Source organism: Macaca mulatta, chromosome 9 (assembly GCF_049350105.2).
Source record: "Macaca mulatta isolate MMU2019108-1 chromosome 9, T2T-MMU8v2.0, whole genome shotgun sequence".
Lineage (NCBI taxonomy): Eukaryota > Metazoa > Chordata > Mammalia > Primates > Cercopithecidae > Macaca > Macaca mulatta.
Window position 1 is genome coordinate 85745400 of NC_133414.1, and position 15442 is coordinate 85760841.

At 40.3% G+C, this 15442-nt stretch overlaps 2 long non-coding RNA genes across 2 annotated transcripts; one reads left to right on the forward strand and one right to left on the reverse strand.

The window, feature by feature from the left end:
• Positions 1 to 1307: 1307 nt before the first annotated feature.
• LOC144331016 (uncharacterized) lies at positions 1308 to 8654 on the forward strand. Its single transcript, XR_013397844.1, has 2 exons — positions 1308 to 1515; positions 8361 to 8654. It is a non-coding gene; the product is annotated as an uncharacterized LOC144331016 (long non-coding RNA).
• Positions 2978 to 6157, reverse strand: LOC144331017 (uncharacterized). Its single transcript, XR_013397845.1, has 2 exons — positions 5806 to 6157; positions 2978 to 3136 (listed from the first exon to the last, which is right to left on the reverse strand). It is a non-coding gene; the product is annotated as an uncharacterized LOC144331017 (long non-coding RNA).
• Positions 8655 to 15442: the final 6788 nt, after the last annotated feature.

Here is a 15442-nt window from a genome sequence, read left to right on the forward strand (position 1 = left end):
GACAGGAATAAAAGTGGATTTAAATTTGGTTGCCCTTGTGAAGATCCTACAGTCAAATAAGGCCACACTGCAAAGTAGTGGGGTTTAGGACTTCAACATATGGATTTTTAGGTGGCAAAATTCAACCCATAACAGTGTCCAACAGTCATTGTGACTGGCATCCTTATCGAAGGGGGAAATTTGGAGACAGGGCGCTCACAGGAAGAACGGCCCATTAAGATAAAGGCAAAGATTGGGGTGATGCACCTATAAGCCAAGGAAGCCTCCAAATTGCCAGCAAACTACCAGAAGTTGTGGAGGACCACAGAGCAAATTCTCTCTTTCACAATCCTCAGAAGGAAACAACCCCATTGACACTTTGATCTCAGACTTCTAGCCTGCAGAACTGAGAGACGATAAATGTCTGTTACTTCCCCAGTTTATGATACATGGTTAAAACAGCCCTAGCAAAATAACCCAGGCACGGAGCGCTACTGTTGAGTGAGAAACATCTGCTCTGTTCCTTGAGGCTGACTATTTGGCTACTGAAAGGCTTTCTGTCTTCTCTCCCGCTCATGTATCCCCACAATAACTCCCATAACCTTAGACAACCCGAGCCTGTCTGCTCCCTGGAACCTGAAAGAACTTCAGTAAGTCAATTGGAGTGCAGCAGTGTTTGGGAATGAGTAAATGAAGCAGTTGGAAGCAAAGAAGCTGCTGCTTTGGGACCCGCAAATCAGAGGATCAGGAAATGTGAAACAACTTTCCTGACAGCTTCAGGGAGTGGCATCCAGCCAGAAACGGCTTGGCAGAGCTGGAGGAGGATAGCAGGTGAGCCTGGGAAACCTACATCCTGGCAAGCTTCCTGCTGGGGGAAGGGATCTGGTGTCCCAGCCACTTGTTGTTCCTATCCAAGCCACTCTCTCCAATAGAACAGTTCCTGAAGGCACTAATAGCGATCAATTATCTCTATTATTCAGGGTCTGCAATGCAGCAAATATTTCCGAAGCCAGCCTAATCTCTTAGCAAAGCCCCTTCACTCCCCTAAACAGCTGTTTTTAATGGTGGACCAGGGAACACATCATGCAAGCACTTTCTGGGTTCTTTTAGCCTTCGTCCTTCCCCTAAAGCTCATTTTCCCACAGCCTGCATTCACTGGATGCCTGGTGTGAGGAAAGAACTGGCACATGTCCTGATTCAGCCATCTGTGCCTCCTCTCCCCACCAAAGTGAAAATGCATTCAAACTAAATTATTTTGAAAGCACATTCTCTCCATTCAAGTTCTACTTCAAGACCTCACAACAGAGGGCACCTCCACGATCTCATTCCTGGCAGCACTTGAATGGGGGCGGCTGAACAATACACTCTCAGTACTTGCTCAGAAAGAAAGACAAGGCTTGGGATGAAAACAGGTGAAAGCTCTTCCGAGATTTAGAGAGACAGGACCCAGTGCCGAATTGCTTTCCAGGCGGTCAAGCTGCATTGCTCATTACGTGGAGAGAATGGGATGATTCCAAACCAGCTCTGGACAAAGTGGCAAGTGAACATGTGCTTTAATTACTGCTTATTCAATGTTTAAATTACACGTTTTTATATTTAGGCCAGTGTTAATTTATTTTGCCTTTTTATACCTTTACATTAAATAAGCTTTCCAAAAGGCTTTAAGGGGAACAAATATTTTTGACCATTTTCTTTATGCCAGACCACATGATGGGCTCACAGTTTATCTCATTTTATCTTCACAACATCCCTGTGTAATGAGTACTTTTATCTTCATTTTAAGGAATAGTAGTAAACCAGCTCAGAAAGGTTAGTTAAGTCATCTAGGACACACAGCAAATAGGCAGAAGAAGCAACACTTGAACCTAAGTTTTTACCATTATACCCTTCTAGAGATAAATAGAGGGTGACTTTTAGTATCAGAGAAGAGATTATTTGGATGCAGTGATTAAAACATCTCCTTTATTACTGATTCTTTATATTTCTGAGATAAATCACTTAGTACCACTGTCAGACACAGTGTGAGAATCAACCATTTCTAGCATAATTATAGATCAGTACTTATTGATCCCTAATTAACATAAATTCTACTTTAGGATTGTGGCCAGTGAGGCTTGGAATGGTTCTTTAGGAATCCTGTAGTCCCACAGAAACCACATTTTAGACTAAAATTTGGACTAGAAGTATTCCTCTACAATGTCTAAATAGCAGTTACAATTTTTGTTTTGCTCAATTGAGAAGAGTTAATTATAAAAATAGAATCAAAATGTAGTGGTGTTTTTTGTTGTTGTTTTTTTTTTTTTTTCTGAGACAGAGTTCTGCTCTGTCATCGAGGCTGGAGTGCAGTGGCACAATCTCGGCTCACTGCAATCTCCGCCTCCCCAGGTTCAAGCAATTCTCCTGCCTCAGCTTCCCGAGTAGCTGGGATTACAGGCACGTGCCACCATGCCCGGCTAACTTTTGTATTTGTAGTAGAGACGGGGTTTCACCATGTTAAGACAGGCTGGTCTCAAACTCCTGACCTTGTGATCCGCCTGCCTCAGCCTCCCAAAGTGCTGGGATTGCAGGCGTGAGCCACTGCAACCAGCCAGTGGTGCTTTTAAATGAATTAATCACATTTATTGACCACAATAGATCTACAAACATTTTTTAAATTTGTGGTACTTGTGGACAAAGGCATATTACTTATTTCATCTACAGCAATGACTGGTTCATACGTAGATTCAGATGCCTTAGAAAAACTCCTCAGGACCTCCAAGAGACTTTTGCCGCTAAGTTAGGAAGCCCCAGTCCAGGCCAGCCACATAAATGGAGACAGAGAAGCCCAAAGGAGAAAAATTTGTGCCCAAGGTCAAGCAGTAGCAAAGCCAACACTAAATTCTAAATTTCCTGACTTGCATTTCAGTGCTTTTTCCAACCTGGAAACAGCCCATTCAGTCAACAACTCACCTCCAGTGCCTTTTCCTAAAGCATTTACAGTCAGAAGAACAAATTCAAGTATGCAAAAATACAACTTTATTTTTCTAAAACAGAAATGCAGTGTGTTCCTTGAATCCTTTTTCCGTCAAGGGTAAAAATGTGAATCATGATCAGTTCTGAGAGTTTGCTCAGTCAGTTCAGGACTCCCCTCTTCTGTAGGAGTTGCATCTGGTGCGGGCTGGGGACAGAGGAGATTACACAGTGTCAGGACGTTTGAGGTGTCTGGGCTTCGAGTGTCATCCATCCACACTGCCATCCCTGAGCTGTAACTCATCAGCTGAGTCCCAGGATGTCGTTGTCCTTCTACTGTGCCTCCACTGAGGCTGACATCTGTGTTCCCTGCCTGGTCCCTGGCCATACTGCTCATACCAAATTTCAGTCTTCCTTCCCTTCTCCCAGCCTTGAGGACTCCCAGGGTCCCCTGACTTTCCCTCAGCTCTCCTAGGCCCCTCTCCAGGTCAGGGCGAATATTTGACTGTTCTCTCATGCCTTTCTCTCACTATTATCTCTGCCTTGGGTTCCAAAATTATATTTTGAAACTCAAGAGCAAGAAAAGACTTGCTTATAGTCATTCTTTTTCTTATAGTCATTCTTTCCGTGGCCTCCCTTCCCTAAAGTGTAAGAAAGACATGCAACTGTGAAAATGCACTGGTTAATACTTCAAGTCATTGTCATTCTACATTTTGCTTTGCAATAACTAAAGTAATTACAACTGGGTTAGTATCACTATCAAAATTTCTTCCATTTAAGTCACTAACATATTTTACATAAATCACCCCCCGTAATATAACTGACATAATTTCTGGCCAAAAACAAAACAAAAGTCATGGACGATATCCAAGAGAAATGTATAAGCTCTGCAGGAAAAAAAAAAAAAAAAGCAAAATGAGTATCCCAGTTTCCCTCACTAGAGAAGAGAATGAGACTCATATAGCTGTGAAGTGAGATGGCCACGCATCAGTTAAGGCGTGAACATGCACGGAATAATAAGTACTCTCCAACTCATTTAAGTTGCAGCTTAAACTGTCTGACTTAATTGTCTCTAAAAGTTCCACTTGCCCAATATTCTTCCTCTTTCTCTCTGGCATGGCCTGAAATAGTCACCATCAGTGAACTGGGAAATGAGGTCTAGTCATTGCTTCCAGAAGAACCCTCCCTTCCCACCCCCCAGCTAAATGACATCAAGTCCAGATGTCAACAGAACTTTCTGGTCTAAGAATAAAAGCAGAGACAAACAACCTTAACAACCCCAATTTTCTATCCTGGCCCCTCATTGCTCAATGAACTTCTAATACCCCTTGTCAAGCCCTCTGCCCTACCCAAAAAGGAACTTTGTGGGTACTGAAATGCCACTCTATTTCATCTGCCACAATCACCAGGCACTGTCCCTGATGCTGGGGCCCTAATAAAAGACATCCTCCCTGCACCAGCCTGCTCTAAATTCCAAAGTTTTTGCCATTAGTTTCCTTTTGGCTAGATCCCTGACTGTCACTGTATTTTTTTAATGTACAATCTGAAAAGTATACAATTATATGAGTCATCATTAAGCTATGAAAATCCTAGGTAAAATTATCTAACCAGCTGCAGTGAAAAGGGAACCCCTAAATAGAGAGTAGAGAGGATGGGGATCATAAAAAGGCATCAAATTAAGAGCTCAAGTAGCAGGCACAGTGAGAACACATAATGAAAGGAAGCACAGGAGAGAGATGCAGTACTGAGTGGCAGAGGAGGCGAGAGAAAAATAAAGGAGAGGTAATACACAATGAGAATGAAAAGGTCAAAAGGAAACTTGGCCTAATGCTTAAGCAGAAAATAAAGTGACATAACTGGCTTTTCAGGTCAAACCTAAAGTAAGACTCTCTCTTGAGAAAGGCATAAAAAAAGTTCTCTCTAAATTATAATTTATCACCAGAGTCCTCAACTACAAAATGATGAGTGGTGTTGGCTGATTTAACAAATCTGCCCCCCTTCTGATTACTTTTATTCAGAGCTAATTTTAAAAAGCTCAAACCTTTAATAAAAATGGCAAAAAAGATGATTGCAAAAGCACGTGAACCTAAACATAATATTTCAAGGTGTGCTCATACTGGCACGATAGACCACAGGACAGTTACCTCCCTTGACCTGAACACTGCACTCTGATGAATGTAGTCTAAGTTGGTATTGTTCTCTAAGTAAAAGCCCCACACCAGCAGTTCAGGCTCAGCTTCTGATCAACAAAATTCTCAAGATCTTTTCTCACTAACTTCTATTCAGCCAGGTCTCTCCAGTGCTGTATATATTCCATTTTATTTTTGTATGTTTGACCTTTAATTTGAATACAGTTCTACATACTTGTCTCTGTAAATGTAGCCTTGCTGTTTTAGCTCATCATTTCAAACTTTAATTCTATCTGCTGTATATTTTCTGATCTTCCTACATGTGTGGTCATCCTTAACTGGCTAATGATGCCTTCTAAATTTATCTAAACTGTATAAAGCCATTGGAGCCCTGTGACACATTACCGAGAACTTCTTTCCAGGCTGAAAATAATCGAAATTAATTAAGAAGTTATAGAGGTACCCAACTGCATTATCATCAACCATCCCCAGAGATAAGAATGATGAAGATTATAAAAAGATGATGATCACTATGGTCTAAATGTGTCCCTCAAAATTCATGTGTTGGAAACTTAATCCCAATGCCACGATGTTTGGAGGTGGGACCTTTTTGGAAGGTGTTTAGGTCTTGAGGTCTCCACCCCCTTAAATGGGCTGGTGTTCATATAACAAGAGCTTACGGGAGTGCATTAACTCTCTCTTGCCCTTCCAACTTTTGCCATTAAGAATGCAGCCAGAAGGCACTCACCAGATCCCAGATGCCAATACCTTCAAGACAGCCAGGTGATAAGAGGTGCCCAGAGAAACTCCAACTGGCCTGTGCACTGGGAGGAGTGCACACTGGGGTGGAGTCTTGGGAAGTTCGCGCCCCTCCTCTTCCTGGTAGAATTTAATCTGCGAGGTGAGAAGGGCACCTAGCAGGACTCTGGCTTTGTGGACAGTCCCTGCTTCCCTTTTTTTCCTTTTCACCCAATAAACCCTGCCCTTCTCACCCTTCAAAGTGTCTGCGAGCCTAATTTTTCAGAGTCGTATGACAGGGACCCCATTTTTAGCTGAACTAAGGAGACAGTCCTGCAACACCTTGAGCTTGGATTCCCAGTCTCCAGAACTGTGAGAAAATAAACTGATATTCTTTATAAATTTCCCAGTCTGTGGTGTTCTGTGGTAGAGGCACAAAACAAAGACAATGATTGTTTACGATGATCCACCAACATTTCCTGATCATTACCTGTCAAGCACTGTGCCAAGTGCAATATCTAATTTAATCCCACAACTATATCTATATCTATATATAATTCAAAGAGTTATGTAATTTCCCTACGATGATGCTGCTAGTAAGTGATGAAGTTGTAATTTTAAAAGCCAGGCCATCTTCCTCCAGAGCCAGGCTCGTAACTACCCGATTCTGCCGTTTCCACATGATGCAAGGTTTTATTTGAGCCTTTCTAAAATCAGGATATAAAGGCTAGAAGGGTGAAAAGTAATATGTGAAAAACAAATGATCTAGAAGAAAGGCCCTTGCCCTCCAGTAACTTACAATCCTGTTGGAAGAATGAGACTTAGAAAATAAAGCTATTTTAGAACAAATAGTTTATTGTAGTGCTAAAAAATGAGAATCAGATCTAAGCATTCTTTTCCAGCTCAGTTCTCCAACTTAAAGGTCATAGACTGGAAATTTATAAAACCACAAAGAAAAGGACTAAGGGAAAAATGAATAGGCCTCCCCCGGGGAGGATTTAGTAAAGAATAATTGAAGTCCATGGAATTCCCCCGGACTGACCAGTCATATTCGGCTTGGGGATAGAGGTTCTTTAAAAAGTCCTGTAGAGCCAGGCCAGATGCGGTGGCTCACACCTATAATCCCAGCACTTTGGGAGGCTGCAGCAGGCAGATTGCCTGAGGTCAGGAGTTTGAGACCAGCCTGTCTTAACATGGTGAAACCCCGTCTCTACTAAAAATACAAAAATTAGTCGGGTGTGATGGCAGGTGCCTGTAATTGCAGCCACTCGGGAGGCTGAGGCAGGAGAATTGCTGGAACCCGGGGGCAGAGGTTACAGTCAACCGAGATTGTGCCACTGCACTCCAGCCTGTGTGACAGAGCAAGACTCTGTCTCCAAAATAAACACATAAATAAATAATAAAAACTTTTTTAAAACTTCCTGTAGAGCCAGAGTCATTGGGTTCTCCCTCAATTAATATCTGAGATGCCCAGAAACCGCAATGCCCAGGCAATAAGCCATCCAAGCCCCAATCAAGCAGAAACATAGTCCCTCTGAAGTCAGTGGCCTAAATTCTTCAAGTCAGATGCAGTGACCCCAGGGTTAAGTTTCATCAAGTTAAAAAAAAAATCTGATTACCAACCAGATTATCCATTATAATCTCAGTGTCCAAAGATAACAACTTATTCGTGGTCTCTCATCCCAATTGTTCTCATCAAGTAAATGGCAGAAAATGCCTCCAAAAAGACGCATCTCAGTGTCTGTTGTGTGACCTACGGCAAGCACCAGTCCACCTCCAAATTGCTGTGATAATGAATGGGAAACTGTCTTGTAACATGAAAGGTATATTTAAAAAGTTACTACCTTCATTAGATGTTTGGGAACAGATTATTACTCATATTAGAAAAGCCCCATGTGATAAGCACAGTGCTCCATAGTCAAACTCGTCTACTTCATTGGCCTCACTCTTCCATTCCACCCTCCCACCCCTACCTCATGTCCACTCCCAATACTCCATATCCACATATCACCCCAAAGCACTCAGTACTTTCTTATGCTTCTGTTCCTTTGTCTTGATAAAGATACGATGCTAAAGAGGCCAAATATTACTCTTAAAGAAAGTTAATATTAAAACATAGAGGAAAGTTTTGATTCTCATTTATTTCCCATTATGTGACTTTATCCCCTCTAGGCAGAAAATCTTAATAACCAAATATTTGCATAATGTCTCTCTTTTTATGTCCTTGATTTCAACCAATTGCTTGAGAATATTTCCCCATCTCTCTAATAGTATCAAATCCAATTAACTGATATGTTAATTTTAGGTAACTTGGGATATTCAGAGCACTTTGATGAACAATTATAAATCATAAACCAGCAAAGAAGACAAGGCCTCTGGAGAAGGAAATGTCAGAAACTTCTCCTCCTGCTCCTTTCATTAGGAGAGTTGTGATAGTGATGGGAGGAGGCTGGATTGAGAAAATAATCATATGGGGGTTCGGGGAATATTTGTGAAAGTTAGGTTTAGCAGCTATGTCTAACTTCTTGTTCTGGTAGATGTCACATGTTTAATAAAATTTCCCAGATCTTTGAGCCAACGTCTCTTTTAAGATACCCCAGAAAATCAAGAAGTCATGACAATTAAAGAGCCCTGTACCAGAACACCCTGTCTGCACTGCCTGCAAAGCTCACCACTCTCTTCTCCACCCACAACTCCCATACTCCTTTGAAGCAACAGCTGAGCCACCACAACCTGGAGCCTCTCTCCTGATCACAGCATCACGCAGACAAGGCTTCAGTGGAACCATGACAATTAGAATATTTACTGATTGCAGCACTTACAAAATTTGAAATATTTGAATAAAAATTTTCCATAAAACTTTGGCTCCTGTTTACTTATGTTTAAGCCTAAAGCTCCTAGCACAGTGCCTGGAAACGAATAGCTAGAAAAAAAATGTTTGTTTATGTGTCAAGAAAAAAATGTTTACTAGGCTCTTGCATAAGCATCCTCAGGGATTCCTCTTCAATTCTAAAGCTCACACAAGCTCGAAAATGCTTAAATGGATGTTGAATTCGTGTTTCATTGTGCCAATCCCTTTTCATGGTGAAATTCCCAGAGCCTAAAAAGGCGTGGATAGGTTCCCAAACCCTATGTTTTATCACTCACCTGCATTCTCCTCTGTGTACTGTGATGGCTTGGTGGGGATGAAATTGACAGAAAGAAAAAGAGGTAATTGACTGAGTAAAATTATCACTAAAAAGTCAGCCTTGAGGACACACTGCAGCACACCTCTCTTATTCACTGTTAGAGTAAATTAATCGTCTGAAGTTGTCTACAAGGCTCCAAATATTGCCCTGGAATGACCAAACTTTCACTTTTAGCATTCTTTGAAGGGCTAATTGACTTCCAGAAAAGCAGCCTGGCTTGTAAATTCATTGCCAGTTTGGAAAAAAAAAAAAAATCTTAAATTTAAATTTTAAAATATTTTAAAATTATTTATATATATACATGTTGAAAAGAATATTTTATCTCTCCACCTACTGATGCATATCTTTAGCATATGACTATATTATAGTTATCAGATTTAAAAGCTGGCAGACTCACACCACCATTCATACACTGTAATTATTGGTTTGTCCTCCAATTATCTTCCTAGACTGGAGACTCTCTGAAGGCAAAAATGGGTCCTGCTACTCTTTCTATCCTTTCCAAATTCCTTGCCCTGATGTAGGAAGCACTTAGAAAATGCACTTGAATAAATTAAAATGTAGTCACTGTCATTTCTAATAATAATAGCTAACTTTATTAACAGTTTCATTCAATTCTCACAATGATCCTTTGAGGGAGTGCTATAAATAGCTCCGTTTTAGGTTGCAGTGAGTGGAGAACGCACCAAGCTGCACTCCAGCTTGGGTGACAGAGTGAGACTCCATCTCACACACACACAAAAAAAACTCCATTTTACTTATTTTTCATTTCAGCTTTTATTTTAGATTCGAGGGAACATGAGCAGGTTTGTTACATAGGTCTACTGCATGATGCTGAGGTGTGTAATATGATTGATCCTGTAACTCAGGTAGTGAGAATAGTACCCAATAGGTAGTTTTCCAACACCCGCTCCCCCTCCTTCATCCCCACTCTGGTAGTTCTCATCTTTATGTCCATGTGTACCCAATGTTTAGCTCCCACTTACAAGTGAGAACACTGGTGTTAGGTTTTCTGTTTCTGTATTAATATGCTTAGGATGATGGCCTCCAGCTGCATCCACATTGCTGCAAAGGACATGATTTTGTTCTTTTTATGGCTGTGTAGTGTTCCATGGTATATATGTGTCACATTTTCTTTATCAAATCCACTGTTGATGGGCACCTAGCTTGATTTCATGTCTTTGCTATTGTGAATAGTGCTGCGAGGAACATATGAACACAAGTTTCTTTTTGATAGACAAATTTATTTTCCTTTGGGAATATACCTAGTAATGGGATTGGTGGATTAAAGGGTAGCTCTATTCTAAGTCCTTTAAAAAATCTCCAAACTGCTTTCCACACTGGCTGAACTAATTTACATTCCTACCAGCAGTATGTAAGCATTCCCTTTTCTCCACAGCCTTGCCAGCATCTGTTTTTATTTTTATTTTTTGAGTTTTTAATAATAGCCATTCTAACTGGTATGAGATGGTATCTCATTGTAGTTTTGGTTTGCATTTCTCTGATGATTAGTAATGTTGAGCATTTTTCCTTTTTTTTTTTTTTTTTTTTTTTTTTTTGAGACGGAGTCTCGCTCTGTCGCCCAGGCTGGAGTGCAGTGGCCCCATCTCAGCTCACTGCAAGCTCCGCCTCCCGGGTCTATGCCATTCTCCTGCCTCAGCCTCCCGAGTAGTTGGGATTACAGGCGCCCGCCACCTCGCCCGGCTAGTTTTTTGTATTTTTTAGTAGAGACGGGGTTTCACCGTGTTAGCCAGGATGGTCTCGATCTCCTGACCTCGTGATCCGCCCGTCTCGGCCTCCCAAAGTGCTGGGATTACAGGCTTGAGCCACCGCGCCCGGCCCTGTTGAGCATTTTTCCATATGTTTATTGGCCACTTGGATGTCTTTTTAAAAAATTATCTCCATTTTAGAGACGAAGAAACTGAGACCTAAAGAAGGTAAGTAACTGACCCTAAGCTACATAGCTACACAACAGAGATGGTAGTAGACTTTACGTTAGTAAACTCCTTAGGTTTTCAAAGCTCATGGCATGTGTTAAACCACTCTTGCATACTACCTCTGTGAATTCCTAAAGGGACCCAATTTCATATTTTTGTCCTTGTGCTTAGAAACTATGTAAGCCAGGCTAAGTTTATCATGGTAATGAATAATCCCAATAATTCAAGGGCTTTCACAGCAGCAGTTTATCTCACGTTTCATGTCTAAGCCCCTAGGGAATGGCAGGATCACAAGATGGAAGGAGCCTTGGAGTCTTCTGCCTGATGCCCTGCGTGCAACCTGCAGATGGAGGAAGGGAATGGGGCCATTCCCAGCAGAAGTGATGCTGAGCCAGGCCAAAGACGACATCTGATCTAAGCCAAAAGGTTGAGAGGCGATTAAGCCAAAGACTGATGCGCACAACTTCCACTCACATCCTATTGGCCAGAACTCAATCACATCACCACGCCTAATTGCAGGGCAGAGTGGGAAATGGGCTCCTGCTGTGGGGCCAGGTAGAAAAAAAGCAGATGTGGGTAAGCACTAACAGCTTCTACCCCAGAAAACTAAGGGACTCAAGATTCAAGCCCAGCATCAGAGAACTTTAGAAGCAGAGTGCTAAGACACTTTTCTCTTCCATTATCTCTTGCAAGCTTCCTATTTTCCCTTCTTCACTCTAAACTACTGTGACCCATTAGCAACTGCAGCTTCTCCTACTAACCTATGCCAATATTACCCGAAGAGTTAGATTCAAATCTCTAAAGTATATCCTTTAACTTTTAAGAAAAAAAAATACTCAAAATGTATTTCTTGCCCTATAGGTGTATTAGAAAATGTCATTTCCATTGCATGAAACAGTTTTCCTTCAGGAAGAATGTATTGCCAGATAACCTTCGACAATCAATTCTCTGAACACATTTAAGGTTTTTAAGTTACTTGTAAATATTGTACTTACAGAAATGATTTATAATAAATTAGGATCATAGATTTGATAAAGCAGAGTTAATCTACGGTACATTGAGTGTGAACACAAATTGTATTTCATTAATTAATTAATTAATTTAACAAATATGTACTAAACACCTATTAAGTTTTGCTGCATACCAGACCCAAGACCCAAAGGCCAAACACCAATAAATACAATACAGTTTTATATGATAAAATATTAAATAAGATTTTATAAGACAACCTTGAATCAAAAATCTGGGCCTATTTTCCTTCCTGACAGTGTTCCCATACCTCAGCAAATCAGAAAGTACAAGTTTAAGTTACATTTAGTTCTGTCTATCAAATGTGACAGAAGACTGTTCTCTATAATCGCAGGGCCCCAGAATAATGTAACTAACTCACAGAAACTGACCCATTTTCTGAATTCCCTTCAGTTTACAATTATCAGTCAGAGTTGACAACTAGTTCTTACTTCCCTAAGACCCTCAAGACTAGCAATCAAGATTCAAATACATCAAGATCACCCACAACAACTCAGTTCTTAAAATTCACTCTGAAAATTCCATTCTTTTCTATGTAAACCTAAGATCCTGAGGAGTATATCATTCCAGTGGTTTATAAACATTGCCAATCATCAGGATCACCTGGAAATTCATATTCATATAAACTTTATAAATTTCAAATCTATATTCCACATCTTTTAAATCAGAATCTTGAAGACAGAGGTCTGGCAATTTGTGATCTTGAAAATTTACCCTAGTTAATTCTTACAATGTGCCCAGGCATTAAGAAACATTGCATCTTTTAAACTTGCCCACTATTGGTTAGATCTACCTTAGGATACCCAGGGCCTCACATCCTTGTAGACAATCACCCAGCTCTTAGAAAGTAGATTTCTAGCTACCCTCTTTCCTCTGCAGCTTGACTCTAAGTCTCTCAGAAACATTTATTTCTTTACAAAACTTTTACCTTGGAGCAGTTCTCTAGTAATTCCAAACCAAAGGCAAGTAACGCTCTCATTATCGTAATCACTTCATCAGTCTACATTTTAATGGAGGCATATTCTCAAACCCTTTTCAAAACCCAAATCAGAGAGGGATTTTAAAACAAACAAGTTAGCACTACTTTAAAACCCATTTTCAGTCATTCTCACATCCTTAGTACAAATCCGTTAAAACTTTAGAAGTCATTAAGGGGTGGCCCTGAAGGTTTTTTGATTGTCAGGAAGTGTTATTGAGATGGATTTGTTGAAGAGATGCTTTATACCATTCCACATTCCTGTCAAAGTTTTATTAGATTTCTAAACTGAAGATAAATACTTTATTTTTAACCATAACAATCTGAGGCTCTGAGAAAGAAAATGAGAAAGTCAAATTATCCTAAACCTTAGTATGGAAGATGGAATTGCACACTTTCAAGTAGAACTGGCTGTTCAAATGAAGAAGGACCTCTGCAAATAACGAACAACAACCACAACTAAAATTGGGACAATAATACGTGGAAAGAGCTAACCTTCCAAACTGATTGTTTGACTTAATTTCCTTATTTGGTACAGCTTGATCTCATTCCCTCTGGAAAAAAAAATAGTTTTAAAAAATTTCCCTTATTAATTCCTTTAGTATGATCACAAACCTCAACAGGCAGGCTACTTGAGAAACAGTTCATAGACTCTCAGAGCTGGAGAAAGCCACAGGGATTATCTAGTCCAAACGTCTCTTCAATACAAGAATCCTTTCTCTGGTGTCATTGACAAAGAGAAGCTCAACCAGATTCTGCTTCAAAGACTTCAGGGAAATAACGAGGACTGACATTTGTAGGTCACTTTGTAGATAACAAAGCACCTTTAATCATATTGTTCCCCTTAAATTATATTGTAGATGATGACATGGAGATTTTGAGAGATTAAATGACTTGCTGTGATGACACAACTAACAAATGGCTGTATTAAGTCTTTGGACTAAAAAGTCGTATTTCTTTTCCCTCTTGTCTTCCTGGTGAGAGTCAAGGGAGGCTTTGTTCTTTGCAAGGCATTCCACTACAGCTGACCCTTGAACAACATGAGTTTGAACTGCAAGGTCCATATATACTCTGATTTTTTTCAATAAGTTACACCAAGTGTCCTTACCTCTCCTGCATCCCCTTCCACCTCCACTACCTCTGCCACCCAAGACAGCAAAACCAACCCCTCCTCTTCCTCCTCCTCTGCCTAATCAACATGAAGACCATGAGGATGAAGATCTTTACAATAATCCACTTCCACTTAATGAATAGTAAATATATTTTCTCTTCCTTGTGATTTTTGGTAATATTTTCTTTTCTTTTCTATAGCTTACTTTATTGTAAGAATACAGTGCAAAATGTATATAACATACAAAATATGTTAACTGACTGCTTATGTTCTCAATAAGGCTTTTGGTGAACAGTAGGATATTAGTAGTTAAGTTTTTAGGGAGTCAAAAGTTATGTATGGATTTTGACTCTTCAGGGGGTCAGCACCCCAACCCTCATGTTTAAGGATCCACTGTACTTTGTTGAACAGCTATAATGATTTAAAAATTCCTAGAGGCAAAATCTATTGCCCTGTAACTTTTAAGAATTTTTAATAGAGGCCGGGCGCGGTGGCTCAAGCCTGTAATCCCAGCACTTTGGGAGGCCGAGACGGGCGGATCACGAAGTCAGGAGATCGAGACCATCCTGGCTATCACGGTGAAACCCCATCTCTACTAAAAAATACAAAAAACTAGCCGGGCGTGGTGGCGGGCGCCTGTAGTCCCAACTACTCGGGAGGCTGAGGCAGGAGAATGGCGTGAACCCGGGAGGCGGAGCTTGCAGTGAGCTGAGATCCGGCCACTGCACTCCAGCCTGGGCGGCAGAGCGAGACTCCGTCTCAAAAAAAAAAAAAAAAAAAAAAAAAAAGAATTTTTAATAGAAACTTTAATAGTGCGTAGTTTATGACAGGCACTATTTAAAGTACCTTCCATGTATTTACCCATTTAATTCTCTCTACTGTGAAATGGGTACGATTATTATCCCCATTTTACACATAAGAAAACCAAAGCTGCAAGTGAATGGCAAAGCTGGAATCTAAACCAAACTAGTCCATCTCCAAGTCCAAAGACCACCCTGCCTCTCACTCTACTATGGGAACTGCATTCTAAGCTTTGAATCAACACAAAATAAAATGGCTTTTTTGGTCACAAAATAACCATGAAAATATTTGAAAATAACTATCAAGTTCCCTCTCTGAGATTTGTATCACTCAGGGTTCCATCAGAGAAACTGAACTACTAGAAATGATACATAAGATAAGAGATCTATTACTGGGAATTTACTTTCACAATTGTGAGAGCTAAACAGTTCTGTAAATCTCTTGTACTTATGTCTGATGCCAAAAGTCATAAACTCAAGGCTTGATATTTGATAAAATTAACTTTTTACTGTTTTATTAAGAGCATTAAGTTAAACTGACTTTTTAAAAAAACTACAAGAGCATCGTAGTTAAAAATACAGTGATCACAAGTACAGTTTGGAGCC